The sequence below is a fragment of the Rana temporaria genome, chromosome 2, assembly GCF_905171775.1.
Source record: "Rana temporaria chromosome 2, aRanTem1.1, whole genome shotgun sequence".
Lineage (NCBI taxonomy): Eukaryota > Metazoa > Chordata > Amphibia > Anura > Ranidae > Rana > Rana temporaria.
The window spans coordinates 348,855,932-348,871,102 of NC_053490.1; the positions used below are offsets into that span (position 1 = coordinate 348,855,932).

At 44.9% G+C, this 15,171-nt stretch overlaps 1 protein-coding gene and 1 long non-coding RNA gene across 6 annotated transcripts in view; one reads left to right on the forward strand and one right to left on the reverse strand.

The window, feature by feature from the left end:
* Window positions 1-15,171, forward strand: part of PLEKHA6 (pleckstrin homology domain containing A6) — a 1,721,986-nt gene that overhangs the window by 208,196 nt on the left and 1,498,619 nt on the right. The gene's annotated exons all lie outside the window — the stretch shown is intronic.
* LOC120928442 lies at window positions 6,244-7,349 on the reverse strand. The gene is made up of 3 exons (XR_005747189.1): window positions 7,304-7,349; window positions 6,504-6,679; window positions 6,244-6,409 (listed from the first exon to the last, which is right to left on the reverse strand). It is a non-coding gene; the product is annotated as an uncharacterized LOC120928442 (long non-coding RNA).

Here is a 15,171-nt window from a genome sequence, read left to right on the forward strand (position 1 = left end):
ATCCCATCCCTATCCCCCTATTACTCTTCTACAACAGAGGTGATGGGGGCGATAGGGATGAGATCAGTGGTGGAGGGATGGGATCAGTAAAAGGCACAGGTGGTGGTGGGAGAGTATAGCACTATCACTGCCGCTGCAGCCACCCCCCCCTTTACTTTGTTGTACAGTGTAGAAAAATTAAGTATCAAAATCCGGCTTTTTCGGGGGGGCCTTCATGATATCTTGCACCGGGGCCCTGAAGTCTCTAGTTACGCCACTGATGCCAGTGGCGTTACAGTATGCCCCAGAAACGCATCAGCCATTTTGCCGGCTCAATATGATCCGATTCCTGTTGTCATCAGGTTTTCCTGGCGGTGCCGTGTACCAGTCTGATTGCTTGACAAGCGTTCTTTGCAACTCACTTTTGTGAGTAAGATTATTGCTTGTATTTTATCTAATAAAACCTTTAAAACGGTAATACACTAGGTCGGTGCGCCCTCCTTTTTCTTTTCTTTTTTAAAGGGTTCTATGGCCAGGGCAAACAAACCGTGGAGAGGGGGCACCCTTGCCTCGTGCCACGACACAGTTGGAGTACCTCAGAAAGGCAGCCTTTTGTTCTAATCCTAGCTGAGGGACAGGTGTATAACATGCGTACCCATTTCGTGAAGATCGGTCCAAACCCGAAACTAGAGAGCGCCTCCCACAGGTAGCCCCACTCGACGGAGTCAAAAGCTTTCTCCATGTCAAGTGAGACCACCACACCCGCCAACCCTTCCTCGGCCCTATCAATGTGAGTGAGGAGGCGCCTGATATTGATATCCGTTCCCCCTACCCGGCATAAAGCCCATCTGGTCCGAGTGCACCAGAGCAGTTATGACCGAGTTCAGCATGTTAGCAAGGATTTTGGCCAGGATTTTTACATCCACGTTTAGCAGGGAAATGGGGTGGTACAAGGAGCATAGGGTAGGGTCCTTCCCCGGCTTGGGAATTACCACTATAACTGCCTCTTTCATGGTGTCAGGGAGCCTCCCCAGTGGCAGATGAGGTTTATTGTTGATAAATGAAAAGTTATTCACTTGGGGGCTAAGAATATGCATGCATCATACATACGAGGGGGAGTACAACTGGGGGAATCCATGGTGGAGCAGGATCTGGGGGTTTTGGTAGATCATAAGCTCAATCTTCGTATGCAATGCCAAGCTGTGGTTTTCAAAGCAAGGAAAGTTCTTTCTTGTATTAAGAGAGGTATAGACTCCAGAGAGAGAGATATCATGTTGCCCCTGTACAAATCATTAGTAAGACCTCACCTGGAATACACACTTCAGTTTTGGGCACCAGGTCTCAAAAAGGATATTGAGAAATTGGAGAAAATGCAGAGAAGGGCAACCAAACTGATATAAGGCATGGAGGAGCTCAGCTATGAGGAAAGATTAGAGGAACCAAATCTATTCCCTCTTGAGAAGAGATTAAGGAGGGATATGATCAACATATACAAATACATAAGTGGTCCATATAGTTAACTTGGTGTTTGAGTTATTCACTTTAAGTTTATCACAGAGGACAAGGGGGCAGTCTTTATGTCTAGAGGAAAAAAAGATTTCATCTACAAATATGGAAAGGTTTTTTTCACAGTAAGAAAATGTGAAAATGTGGAATAGACTCCCTCCAGAGGTGGTTCTGTGGCAAGCTCAGTAGAGTACTTTAAAAAGGCCTGGATTATTTTCTAAATGTATATAATATAACTGGGTACTAAAATTTATAGGTAAAGTTGATCCAGGGAAAATCTAATTGCCTCTCAGGGAATCGGGAAGGAATTTTTCCCCCGCTGTAGCAAATTGGAGCATGCAAAAACTGTGGTTGAAGGATTGAGTATATGGGATTGTATTTTTTATTTTTTTGGGGGTTGAACTAGATGGATTTTTTTCTCTTTCGTTCATGGACGGACACACCATCTTAATCTTGACATTAGGGTATTAGCCTTCTATCAGGAGAGGACTAGGCAGAAAACATGTTAATGTGTTAAAACAAAATAAAAACTGTACAGTACCGCCCAGGTGGGCGGTCCCTCTGGGTACAACCCTTCTCCCTGCATGCAGCAGCTCAGTTTTTTTCTGCCTAGCATAGGAGAAGGACATGGCTCCCTGTGGGCCCATTGGTCCTGGAGTTTTTCTACTTTTTTTAGGGCTGTTACTGATTAAAATTTTCGTGTTCGATTAATGTTTTTTTTTTTTTTTTATCGACTAATTTTTAATTATTTATAACGCACATACATTTTTTGGATCACCACCATATATAGTGCCCACTGTAATATCCACAGACATCTCCCCACTGTAATATCCACAGACATCTCCCCCATTGTAATATCCACAGACATCTCCCCCACTGTAATATCCATAGACATCTCCCCCTCTGTAATATTTACAGACATCTCCCCCACTGTAATATCCACAAACATCTCCCCCTCTGTAATCCACAGATATCTCCCCCACTGTATAGGAAGATTAGTGCTTGCTTTGTCTTACCAGAGAAGCCAGCCGAACATGAGCAGTTGAGGCCCGGGTGATGACATCAGCGTGCCGCTCTAGGCACATCTAGGCTGCCGCTGCGTGGACCAAGATGACCGCCGCTCCGGGAGCTAGGCCGAAGCTACGGCCTTTTTCTATGGCCGAGGCAGCAGCGGAGCTCCACGGATCACATGGTGTGCCGATCCGCATATGGTGACCCGTTCGGATCACGGATCATTTGAGATCCGTTGCACCACTAGTACCAATCAAAAGAATTTTGATCGATCAAAAAAATTAAAGATTAATCGATGAATTTAATCTTTAATTTCCACAGCCCTACTTTTTTTTTTTTTGATCCTGAGATCTACTATCAACTGGCGACTGGGTGACAGGCTTGACATCAGATCCTTGTAGTCCCCCAGTTTTGGCCATCGAGCGTGTGCCGATCTTTAGCTACACGCTGGGTCGTCCACGACAGGCTACATGCTCCAGGGCACACATGTGACCATGCTCTATGTCTGTGTCGCAGTGTGCCGGGCCGACAGCCATGCCATAATCGCGCGGACGTTGGGTCTGTCAGGAATGCCTTCAGCTAGTCCATGCAGGACTGGGAAGTAGCAGTCCCCCTGCTGCAGCAGGGTGGGCGCAGCTGGGCATTTTTTTTTAATTGTTTATTTATAGATTTTCAAATCAGACAAAGTAATTGCATAATCCAGACATTTGAATGATTAAAAGTGCAAGAAATAAACAGTCACATTTTCAACAGGAAACAGACAAGTCTGGTTGTATACAAGTTAGTTATACCATAAAATCGAAAATAAGTGGTGGGTTCAACATGAACAACTTATCATGGCTCTGCTGAGCAGAAGCATATATCAACAATCTATTACCTGTATAGAAAAAGAGAGGAAGAAGGGAAGAGAAAAAAAGTTTAAATATAAAGGGGGCAATATCCTATACAGAACTGTAGGGGACATGGGCAATGGGTAGGCAGCTATGGTGGAGTGGAATGAGGCTCTGTGTTAAAATCAGAAGAGTCCCATCTCTCCCAGATAGCTTTGAATTTGGGTAAAGAATCATCTATAACAGCTGTAAGACGTTCCATTCTTCTAATATCAGCAATTGTCGATAAGAATTATGCAAAAGTGGGAGGGGAGGTAGCTCTCCAGCGTTGAGGAATGACGCATTTGGCTGCCAGTAAAAGAAAAGCCAGTTTGCCAAGATTTTTGGAGATTTTAGGGAGAGGTAAGCCTAGTAACATATGTAAAGGCTGAAAGGGTACGTTTATCTCTAGGATCTTCTCCAAGAGATCATGGACTTGTGACCAAAAGGGAGTTATTACCGGACAATCCCAAAATATGTGGAGCCACATCTCCAGCATTGGCTATGCGGGGTCAAGTTATGTGTTGCTAAAAATTTGGGGGTTCTGTACCAGAACATAAGTATTTTATATGTAGTTTCTTTCTGGGCTACACATCTAGAGACCCTGGGGGAAGCGTCCCAAATGTGTCTCCAATCTCCCAATGAGATGGGCTTACACAATATGTGGGACCATCTCCTCATGTATGAATGGGTATTTTCAGAGAGGGGAGAAGCTGAATGTAAAATTTTGTAGATAGTGGAAATCTGGTGGAGTTCATTAGGGCCTCTAGAACACATCAGTTCAAAGTCAGTAGGGACGCTAAGGGTCAGTTGGGGGGACCGGGAAGCGAAGAAATGTCTAATAGGAATTGGGTGCACTAGGTGACGTAGTTGAAATATGTTTGCATAGGGTAACATTGAGTCGTAGGATAAGCTTTATTAGGGGTGGGCAAGGGGACGATAAAGAAAATTTACTAGAACAGCGTCTCCAAATTAAAAGCGTAAATAGCATCGGGTTCAGACAGACCTTTTGTACATGAGCAAAAGATTTGTCGGGCGAGGGCCACAACAAAGAGCATGGGTGGGCAGGGACTGTAATTCCCATCTCTATTTCAGACCATCTGTTTGGGGCAAATCTAGACATCCAGGAGGTTATGGCTTTTAAGTGAGTAGCATAATAGAATTTTACTATATCAGGAGCTCCTAAGCCGCCCTGTGAGCAGGAGGCCATGAGGACTGAGCTGGCTATTCTATGGGAGGCGTTATTCCAGATAAAGTTTAGAAAGTTCCTATGTAATGCTTTCAGCTGGGTCATGGGAATCAGTACAGGAAGAGTTTTAAAGAAATACAAAAGTTTAGGGAGTATAGAAATTTTGAGGACACTTATCCTCCCTATGAGAGACAACGGAAGTTTTGTCCATAACTTCAGTAATCTACCTATGTCAATAAATAAAGGAGGGAAATTAACCTGGTATAGGGTAGAATAGAGGTTGGACAGGCGTACCCCTAAATATTTCAGGGAGTGGGTGCACCAGCGGTAATTCAAGTTACCTTGTAGAGAGGCGAGTGCATCTGCCGGGATATTTATAGGGAGGGCTTCCGTTTTGGAGAGGCTACCAAATAAGTCTAGAGTTACGTGGAGGGAAGGAAGGGAGATATGTGGGCGAGTGATCGTTAGCAATATGTCATCCGCAAAGAGTGAGAGTTTGTACTCCTCATGTCTCAGCGCCACCCCACGTATATCTGGATGGGATCTAATAGCCGCAGCCAAAGGCTCGAGACTTAAAATAAATAGCAGAGGAGACAGGGGACAGCCCTGTCTGGTACCTTTCATCAAGGGGAATGGCAGTGAGACACAGGAAGCCAATCGAACCTGAGAAGTGGGTGTGGAGTACAGCGCTTTTAAAGCCTGCATAAATGGACCTGAAAAAACATATTTCGTCAAGGTGGCAAACATAAAGGACCAATTTAGACGGTCAAAAGCTTTCTGCGCATCTAAGCTCAACACGATAGCAGGTCTCCTGGTCTCCTGGTCTTGGTCAAAAGGTAAAAAAGATATTTGGTTTGTCTTGTGTTATCCCCTGCTTGTCTAGTAGGAACAAATCCTACCTGATCCCTATGTATCAAAGATGGAAGAAGAAGGGAGAGTCTGTTTGCCAATATTTTAATGAATATTTTATAGTCAGAGTTTAAGAAGGCTATGGGGCGGTAGTTGTCAGGAATTGATGGGTCTTTGTCTGGTTTTGGGATGATCGTTATATATGCATGTAGGAATTGAGAGCAGGGTTAAGTCCCTTTCAACAGGGATGCAAATAAAGTTACCATATGGGGCAATAACTCTGGGAGAAATTTCTTATAATAGGAGTAAGGGAGTCCGTCAGGACCTGGAGATTTATGAGATGGAAGTTCTTTAATGACCGTGGAGATCTCTTCAGCAGTGATCTGTGTATTAAGTCCAGAATGGTCACCTGAGGACAATTTGGGTAAATTAGGAGAGTTAACAAAAGCGTAAAATTTCCCCTGGGAGAACTGGGACTCAGAGTCCTTAGATAGACAGTTGTATAGGTCTTGGTAGAATTGTCCAAATACTTTAGTCATACCCCGAGGGCAATAGGTGGGGACCCCGTCCGGCTGTAGAATGAAATCAGGTAAAGAGGCATGGGGGCGAGGTTTTCACCTATGAAACAAGGAAAAACGCATATGTGGAGTCCGTGTGCCGCGCACCCCGAAAATGCAAAAACAAAAATGGGAAGGTCCCCCAGTGGGGTTTTTTAGCGGCATGATGTTCTCAATAAATAAGAGTGGTTGGATGATATTGAAGTTAAAATCTTTACTTGGATTCAATATTAAATTACAATAAAATGTACAACATGGTTGGAGCATTTGTAAAATAATGTAGATAATATACATATAGTACACTCTGATTATACATGAAAATAAAAATAACAGTGGCAAAAATCAACAACAATACAATACACGTTACATCATGATTCAATTGTTTCCATATGAGTACCCCGACGCGTTTCGACCTAAACTGTCACGGTCTTCTTCAGGGGAATTGTACTCTGATAGATATAATTAGAAAAATTATTAAAGTTACATCCCTCTAACAAAAATGTTTAACATCTGCTGAGAGAATATTGTTGAAATTATATTTACCACTCAAGGGTTAATGAATTAATATGTAATCAGAGATGGTTGCTGAGAAGTAAAAATGATCCGAAGACCCCCATAGCAAGAGAAACCCCCGTTCCGCTTGACGGGAACCCACCAAACCGGGCTTACAAGGAGTCACAAGTGTGGACCATAGGGGGGAGGAGACGACCGGAAGACACCTGTATTGATTGAATATTTAGTTTAATTTAATATAAGTAATAATGTGAGTACTAATAATATTGCATAAGCATAGATAACATCCATTCGGCTATGACCCCGACCACATGTAACGATCTAATAGGATCATAAACATGGGCATATGTAGGAGGTAAGTATTGAAATGGAATATATTAGTACATCTTAATACACCAATGCTAGTATTGCAAAGGTGTAGATGGAAGTATACCAAAACCAAAGGTTTTGTACTGGTACAATGAACATCATACTGGTGTCCGTGTGATGTGAATGAGGGGGGGGGGGGGAAAGGGGTTAAGAAAAATGTGTGAGAGTGTGGTGAACAAATAGATGTGAGTGTATATGTCAATAGAAATGTGTGAAAGGGGCAAAAAAGGGGATAAAAGAAAAAGTGAGTGTGTGCCAGAAAAAATGTGATTGCAAGTGAGGGGAGGGAATATAAATGGTGAATGAAAGTGTGTGTGAGGAAGTGAATAGCAGTGCTGAGTACATGTCCCAGTGTTAGTTGGTAGCATTAAATAATAATATCAAGGAATTATATAGTATACCATGGGGGTGTAGCAACAAGGGGGGGGATAAATGGAAGTATGCTCAGTAATAGTACTTACATAGGCTCCATCCTAATGTATGTATGGAGGGAGCTGTCCAAGGATCACATCCAGATCCAAGGAAGGTGAGAAGCTTAAATAGAGTCTAGATTAATTAGTATCAGGTGTCATCATCTCCCTCCCGGGGGGGGGGGGGGGAGACGACCAGGAGGACACCTGTATTGATTAAATATTTAGTTTAATTAAATATGAGTAATAATGTGAGTACTAATAATGTTGCATTAGCGTAGATACCATCCATTGGGCTATGACCCCGACCACATGTGACGATCTAATAGGATCATAAACATGGGCATATGTAGGAGGTAAGTATTAAAGTAAACTGTGTTACTAAGTCTTGATACACCAATGCTGGTATTGCAAAGGTGTGGATGGAAATATACCAAAACCCAAGGTTTTGTAATGGTAAAATGAACATCATACTGGTGTCAGTGTGATGTGAATGAGGGGGGAAAAAAGGGTTAAGAGAAATGTGTGAGAGTGTGGTGAACAAATAAATGTGAGTGTGTATGTCGATGAAATGTGTGAAAGGGGCAAAAGAGGATAAAACTAAAATAAAAAGTGAGAGTGTGTGCCAGAATAAATGTGATTGCAAGTAAAGGGGGTGAATATAAATGGTAAATAAAAATGTGTGTGAGGAAGTGAATGACAGTGCTGAGTGCATGTCCCAGTGTTGGTAGGTAGCATTGAATAATAATATAAAAAGATAAAAAATTTACCAATCACCTATTGACCAACATTCTGTGAGGTTTATTGGCAAATTCATTTTCCTTGACCAGAGCATAGATTTAGCAATTCTGTTCAAATCTAGGGATTTGATACGGTTTCTCAGGGAGGTCAAAATGCTGAGGCAGTCCACCGTGGGAAAACTAAGAAGATTCCTCTTTAGTCGGCGAATAGAGTTGTGCGTTGGAGAGCACGATCTCTCAAGGCAAGATCCAGCGGCAATGCATTCACCCCTAAAAAAAGCCTTGTGAGCTTCCCACTGGGTAGAGACCTCAGACACCGAGCCCTCGTTGAGTCAAAAAAAATTGGAAAGTTGGTGTTGTAAGTGTAAGTGAACAGCGGGGGTATTGAAAAGGGACTCATTGAGACACCAGTGACACGTTCAAGATGGTGCAGACAATAGGAGCTCGATTGAGATGGGCGCATGATCTGACCATGTAATCGGATGGACATTAGAGTCAGTTAAAAAAGACAACAGTGGAGCGGTAAAAAATTATCTAGTCTTGTGTATAATTTGCATGATGGTGAGAAAAAGGTAAATTGCCAAGCGATTGGATGTTTTACTCTCCAATCGTCAAACAAGTTATGAGCTCTGATTGTCTTTCGGAATGAGGCAGAAGATTTCTGTGCTTGTCCAGGGGGAGTTTTATGGAGCAAGGAAAATCTATCCTTAGAGGGGGATATACATAAATTGAAATATCCCCCAATAATCATGAAGGGTTGGGAAAAGTCGGTAAGTTTTTCAAAAAAATCCTCAAGAAACCCAATCTCACCCGAGTTGGGAGCATACACATTCGCTAAAGTGAAAGACGTGTTCATGTGATCACAGCTCAAGAGAATAAAGCGGCCACGAGGGTCTAGAAATTAAGATTCAACACGTATGGCAGTGGAACGTTTCAAGAGAATAGCCACTCCGGCTTTACTAGAGGGATCAGAGGCAACAAATGTGGTAGGGAAGTGTTTAGATGCAAATTTAAATGAACCATCAGCATTAAAGTGTGTCTCTTGAACCATGTCACGTCAGCATTAAAGGACCTGAACTCTTTCAACGCCAGCCAACACTTACGGATGGAGCCCAGGCCCTTAACATTGTAAGATAGTATATTAATAGCCATTGCTAAGCATTGTAAGCATATCTCGCATTGCATACAAAAAACATATATTCAGCAGAGACCATGATGTAGAAAAACTAGTGATTATAATAACAAGTACAAATAGGAAAAATTGGCACAAGGTAGTGGAAACACAGCCGTGTTTCTGAAATGGGTCAAAAAAGACCCTAAATTTTTTTAAAAAAACATGGGTAATATATGAGAGTCCCAGGACCATTTGGAAAGGAAGTCAGAGGTCAAGATGGACCCCAGGATCTCCATTACCTGCAATTTTTTTTTATAAAACATGGAAAAAAAAACAGCAAGAACAAAAAAAAAAAATACCTTTCAGGCATGAAGCCTGAGGGAAATGGTCCCCTCAGGAGGTCGCGGTCATATTCCAGGACCATGACAGTGACAGAGGGGGGCATGCCAGCCCGTTGGAGCCAATTTATTGGCCTCAATCTATTCCAAAAAAAAAACCAATCAGGAAATACTTATCAAACAAGTGTTCAGGGGGTAAAAACCCAGCTGCATGGAGCAGGCAGAAAACAAAAGTCAGAGCAATCAGGCATAAAGGTGAAGATCAGGGTCTCCGTGTAACGAGCATCATAAAAAAAAAAGGCAAAATCAGGTGTGACCCTTAGATGATGTAGCCCTTTGAGGAGTGAAGACGGCATTCCGAGATCTATGGCGAACCGGAATCCATATCTTGCCCGGAGTAGAAAGAGGTCTGGGTACTGGAGGTTGTGCCTGTAGGTCCATCATCTGGGATGGGAGGAAGACCCAGGTTCTTGATAAAAGAGTCACATTCCTGAAGATCCCTTATGGAATGCTGCACTCCATCCTTGGTTACTGATAAGCGAAATGGAAAGCCCCAACGGTACGGGGTTTGGTGCTGCTGTAGGTGTGCTGTGACAGGCCTCAAAGCGCGCCGTTTGGCTAAGGTAATGGGAGATAGATCGCTAAAAAGTTTAATCTTTGCACCTTTAAATTCTAATCTTGATCTGTTGCGTGTGATGGTGCTCAAAGCTTCTTTGCTGTCGTAGAAGTGGAAGCGAACAATGATATCTCTGGGATTGGCTCCCTGAGGAGGCTTAGGGGCCAGCGATCTGTGCGCCCGGTCAAGGCGCCAATCTATATCCGGGATATCGGGTGCAAGATAAATGAAGAGAACCAGCAGGTAGGGCCGAATTTCCTTATCAGAAATTTACTCAGGGACCCCACGGATCCGTAGGTTTTGTCGGCGCTCTCTGTTCTCGAGATCCTATTGTATTTGAAGCTGTGTCACAGCATTTTTAAGGGTAGCATTTTCATCTTCTAAAGCATGAACATATTGGACCATATCATCAAATTTAGTCTCAAGATTATCAGTGCGCTCCCCCAACTGATCTATCTCCCCTCTAAGTTTGTGTGCTAATTTGTTTACCTCTTTAGCGATGTTGTTGGTGAGGTTCTGCAGCAGAGCCTGTAACTTTTGGTCGAGTACCTTCTCCGTCACCGGCGCTGTCATTGCTAGAAGGGTAGAAGCTGATGGCTCAGGTGCGGTCTGTTCAGTAAAAAGAGAAGGATCAATCAGCGGGGACACGTCAGGTGGATCGGTGATATCAGTCGCAGAGCCCGGGGCCAGAGACTGAGGCCTGAGCACGAAGTGGTCCATGAGAGGAGAGGGCTGAATCGTGGCCTGCGGCGTGGGTTTTTTGTAAATGCGACGTTGATCCCCGACCTTCCCCATATAAAACGTCCGTTGAGCAGTTCCTGGAGCTAGTGGGACATCTCCCGGGGCTATAGAAGCTGGCGGTGCAGAGCGGGAGCCACTGAAGGACAAAGTGAGGCCAAGGTTTCTGATTTTATTTTCATTTCACAGGTTGCACATGCATCCCCCTCCCGTCTTTAGACTTTTGTTAGGTGCATCATTTAGCTGAGAGAGCAACTTCTCCAACAGCTGCAGGAAAACAATGACACAAAGTTGTTAATTTGAAGACACAGGGCAGGTGGCAACAGTCCAGGGAGCCTTCTACGTTCCATAGGGGGGGGGTTCAGGTGTCCAGGGGGACACAAACAGACCTAGGTAGACAGTTTGGGTGCACCAAGATGGCCGCCGGCCTCCGGGACTAGGCCAAAGCCGCGGTCTTGCCTAGATCTGCCGCCCAGCGGAGGTGCGTCTGGCCTCGGGATTTCAGAACCAAACCTCCGCGATTCCGCAGGTGAGGACCCGCTCCACTACAGCCAGGGATGCCGCCGATGAAGGCCCCGTACACACGACCAAACATGTATGCTGAAACTGGTCCGCGGGCCAGTTTCAGCATACATGTTCGGTCGTGTGTAGGCGCGAGCGGGCCGAATTCCAGCAAACATTTGCCCGCCGGGCCTTTTCCCAGCTAGCAAATATTCCTGGACGTGTTTTAAAACCGTCCGCTGGAATCCTGCCCGCTCGGACATGTACGGTCGTCAGTACAGACCTACCGTACATGTCCGAGCGCCCGCCGTCCCTCGCATGCGTCGAATGACTTTGACGCATGCGTGGAAGCCTTTAAATGGCAGGCCCGCCCACGTCGCCGCGTCATCATCGCGGCGACGACGCGGACACGCCCCGCGTAGTGTTTACGCGCAGACTTCTGTACGATGGTTAGTACAACCATCGTACAGAAGCCCTCTGGCAGGCATGTACGGTGAAAACGGTCCGACGGACCGGTTTCACCGTACATGTTTGCTCATGAGTACCCGGCCGAAGAGGGACGATGCTGTGGATTACCGGGCCCAAACGGAGCGGGAGGTCTCGTAGGCCCCTAGATGGCGCCCAGTCACAGCCCAGTGAAGCTCTCCCGAGCACGGCGGATCAACAGCCAGCTGGCCGGACCCCGTGATTTTTGCCCAATCCGGTACAGGGGGAGCCTAGGAACCTGGGAAGCCGATTTAGAGGCTGAACGGAGCAGGATCGTGTGTCGGATGGCAGCCGATTGATGACGTCCCAGCAGAGCTCTACATCTGCACGTCTGCCCCAGAGCTCATCCGGACATGCCCCCCCGCAGCTGGGCATTTCCAGGGAGATCCCACCCTTCCTTTCCTCTCTCCCTGTCCCCTCACTCCTTCCCATGATCTGTAGGGCTGGGCCTGCTGTACTGACCGAGGGTCCTCCGGGGGGCTCTGTGTCCTGGTTTGGGGCTGTACGGGTGGCCAGGGTCTGCTCTCCATTGGGGGTGTTGTCCAGTGCCATGGGGGGCCTCTGCTGAGGCCCAGCGTGTTCTTTTGTTACCTTAGATTTTGGCAGCGCCCGGCGCCATTCTCGGACTGTGCGGAACGACGCTCACGCTTGCTTCCATGTCTGGGTCAGCGCTAAAAAGGCACTTGTTGGAGCATTTATCACCACGTGCGGGTTCCCTGATAGAGTGGAGGTTTTGGTGAGGGCATCTATTAAGGTGTTGGCCCCTTCTGGGTCCCACAGGCTGGCCCACACCGCTGGGAGGTTTCCCTAAATAGCTTAGGGGTAGAGTTTACTTACCAAGACTGGGAACAGCATCAGCTGATGGGGTCCCTCGGTATCCTGGGTATTCCATTAATCCGGTAGATGGGACCCCTGTTTTTTTAAGTCCCCTGCTGACAGGTGGCCCAGTCCTTGTTCAGGGTGGCCGCGACCCTGGGGTCACTAGTGCTTCATTAATGGGCAAAGATTTGCTGCACCGTGTTTTGAATAGCGACAGGCTTCCCCGGTCTGGATGATAGCAGACCAGTTGGTGCATGTCTGCAATGCGGCTTTAGATACAGCTCCCTGGCTGTCCAGTACATCAGTATCTGCGGTGGGGCTACGCTGCATGATTTGACTGAAAGGCTGGTCTGCGGACCAGACGTCTGACAAGGCTCTGGCGGATTTGCTCGGCCAGGGTTAGAGGCTTTTTATTTTTATTTTTTTTTTTTTTTTTTTCATATTTAAATACTTTATTTTTCTTTTTGTATAGGATCAGGATTATACAAAATTAACATCACATTTAGCCTGTGCATAAATTAAACATAAGGTTACACATATATATTATCCCCTCGAAACTTCTAATTGATGGCTAATCCTCTCCAGGGATCCGAGGGAACCTTGTTTATGCCCCCTTCTGATCCTTAGTCCTCTTATATTCCCTACCCACTTCCCACCCCCTCCCGTTTATTCAACACATCAAGAGCATCCCCAAAACAAGAGAGAAAAAAAAAAAATGGGGGGGGGGGTGAAAACCCCACCCCCTTCTAAATTCCCATCTCTTCCCATCCTACATCGGGGCTCGCTCCCCTATATTTCATCCACATACCTCTTATCCATTTCTGGTCGACTGGGCTCCCCCCTCCTCTCCCTACTCCTCCATTAACCTCTTCCCTTCTTCCGTATTTATGAACTGGTTCCATTCCGTCCATGTTTCCACATACCGCTCTCTTTTATTCCTAGAAAAGAGGATTAAGTCCTCTATGGCTCCAATCTCTCTGACTCTATTAAGCCATCTTGCAATAGATGGTGGTCTGCTATCTCTCCACTGAAGTGTTATTCCCATTTTAGCCGCATTTATCAGGTGCCGTAGTACCGACTTTTTATACTCTCCTAATGGGATTTGTGAGCTATGAAGTAAAAATAGGGCTGGATCGTCCGGAATCTGAAACGTCGTAAATTTTTGAGCTATTCTCCGAACTTCCTTCCAGTAACCTTGCACCTTTACACAGGCCCAAAAAATATGCAACAAGGTACCCTGCTCCAAACCACATCTCCAGCAGTACTCTGAATTTTCTCTGGACAGTTTATGTAACTTTACTGGAGTGTAATACCACTGGGACAGTAATTTGTAGTTACATTCCTGTGTCCGTGTAGAAATTGAAGAGTTTAATGCTAAATACACTACATGTCTCCGTTGGGTCTGTGTAAAGTTTCTCCCTAGGTCTCTTTCCCATTTGGTAATTCCTGGTAGCTCCACATCTTCCTGAGGGGAGTTTAATATTTTGTACATTTTTGAACTCACTCGCTGTATTGGCTCCTCTTCATCACAGTATTTTTCAAATTTTGTTAACTGTCGCCGATATTCAGACGGTTTTCCCAAAGATCTTAAAAAATTTCTAATTTGTAATGCTTGCCAAATACCCAGCTCATAACCACCCCCTATCTTCGTCAACTCCTCAATTGATGGCCACCTGTCTGTTTGTAAAAAATGGGATACCTGTACCTTACCCCTCTCTGTTAATTTATTGAATATTGCTCCCACCGTCCCTGGTGTAAATCCTGGATTTCCTAGTACAGGGAATATGGGAGACAGATTTGAAGAAAATTTTGGGTTCTTACAGGTTTTAGCTGCAATAGACAATGTTGGCCCAATTATGGGGTGTTTCTTCATCTTACTTGGTAATAATTTGTAACACCAGGGAGCTTGACGTAATGCTATTGGACAGGACTGCTGTTCTACCTCCACCCATCTTTTATATTGTCTATTTCTACACCAATCTATCAGTCTCGTCAGATGGGCTGCCTGATAATATTTAGCTATATCTGGGACTGCCATCCCCCCAAAGCTCTTGGGTAGCCTCAGCACCTCTTTTTTTATCCTTGGCTTCTTCCCAGCCCAGATAAACCTCATCAGAAGTGTATCCAATTGCCGAAGAAAGGTCGGGGGTATTTTAATTGGTAGGGTCTGAAACAGGTACGTAATTTTTGGTAGTATACTCATTTTAACTATATTGTTTCTACCAAACCATGAGTGTAGCCCATGTTGCCATTTCTCCAGAAGCCTTCTTATTGAGCTACAGAGGGGTAGGACATTTATTTTAAAGGTTTCTTGTATGTTTGCTGGAATTAGAGTGCCCAAAAACTTTAGCTCGGCCTTCCATTTAAATCTATAGTTTTGTTGTAAGATTTTCTGCGTCTTAGGCGGCACTGCCACACACATTGCTTCCGATTTTGCCTGATTTATTTTAAGATTAGTAAATTCCCTAAATTTTGCGATTTCTTTGATCAAATTGGGAAGAGAAACATGTGGATTAGATATGGCAAACATCAGGTCATCAGCAAATGCAATTACCTTATGACTGCCC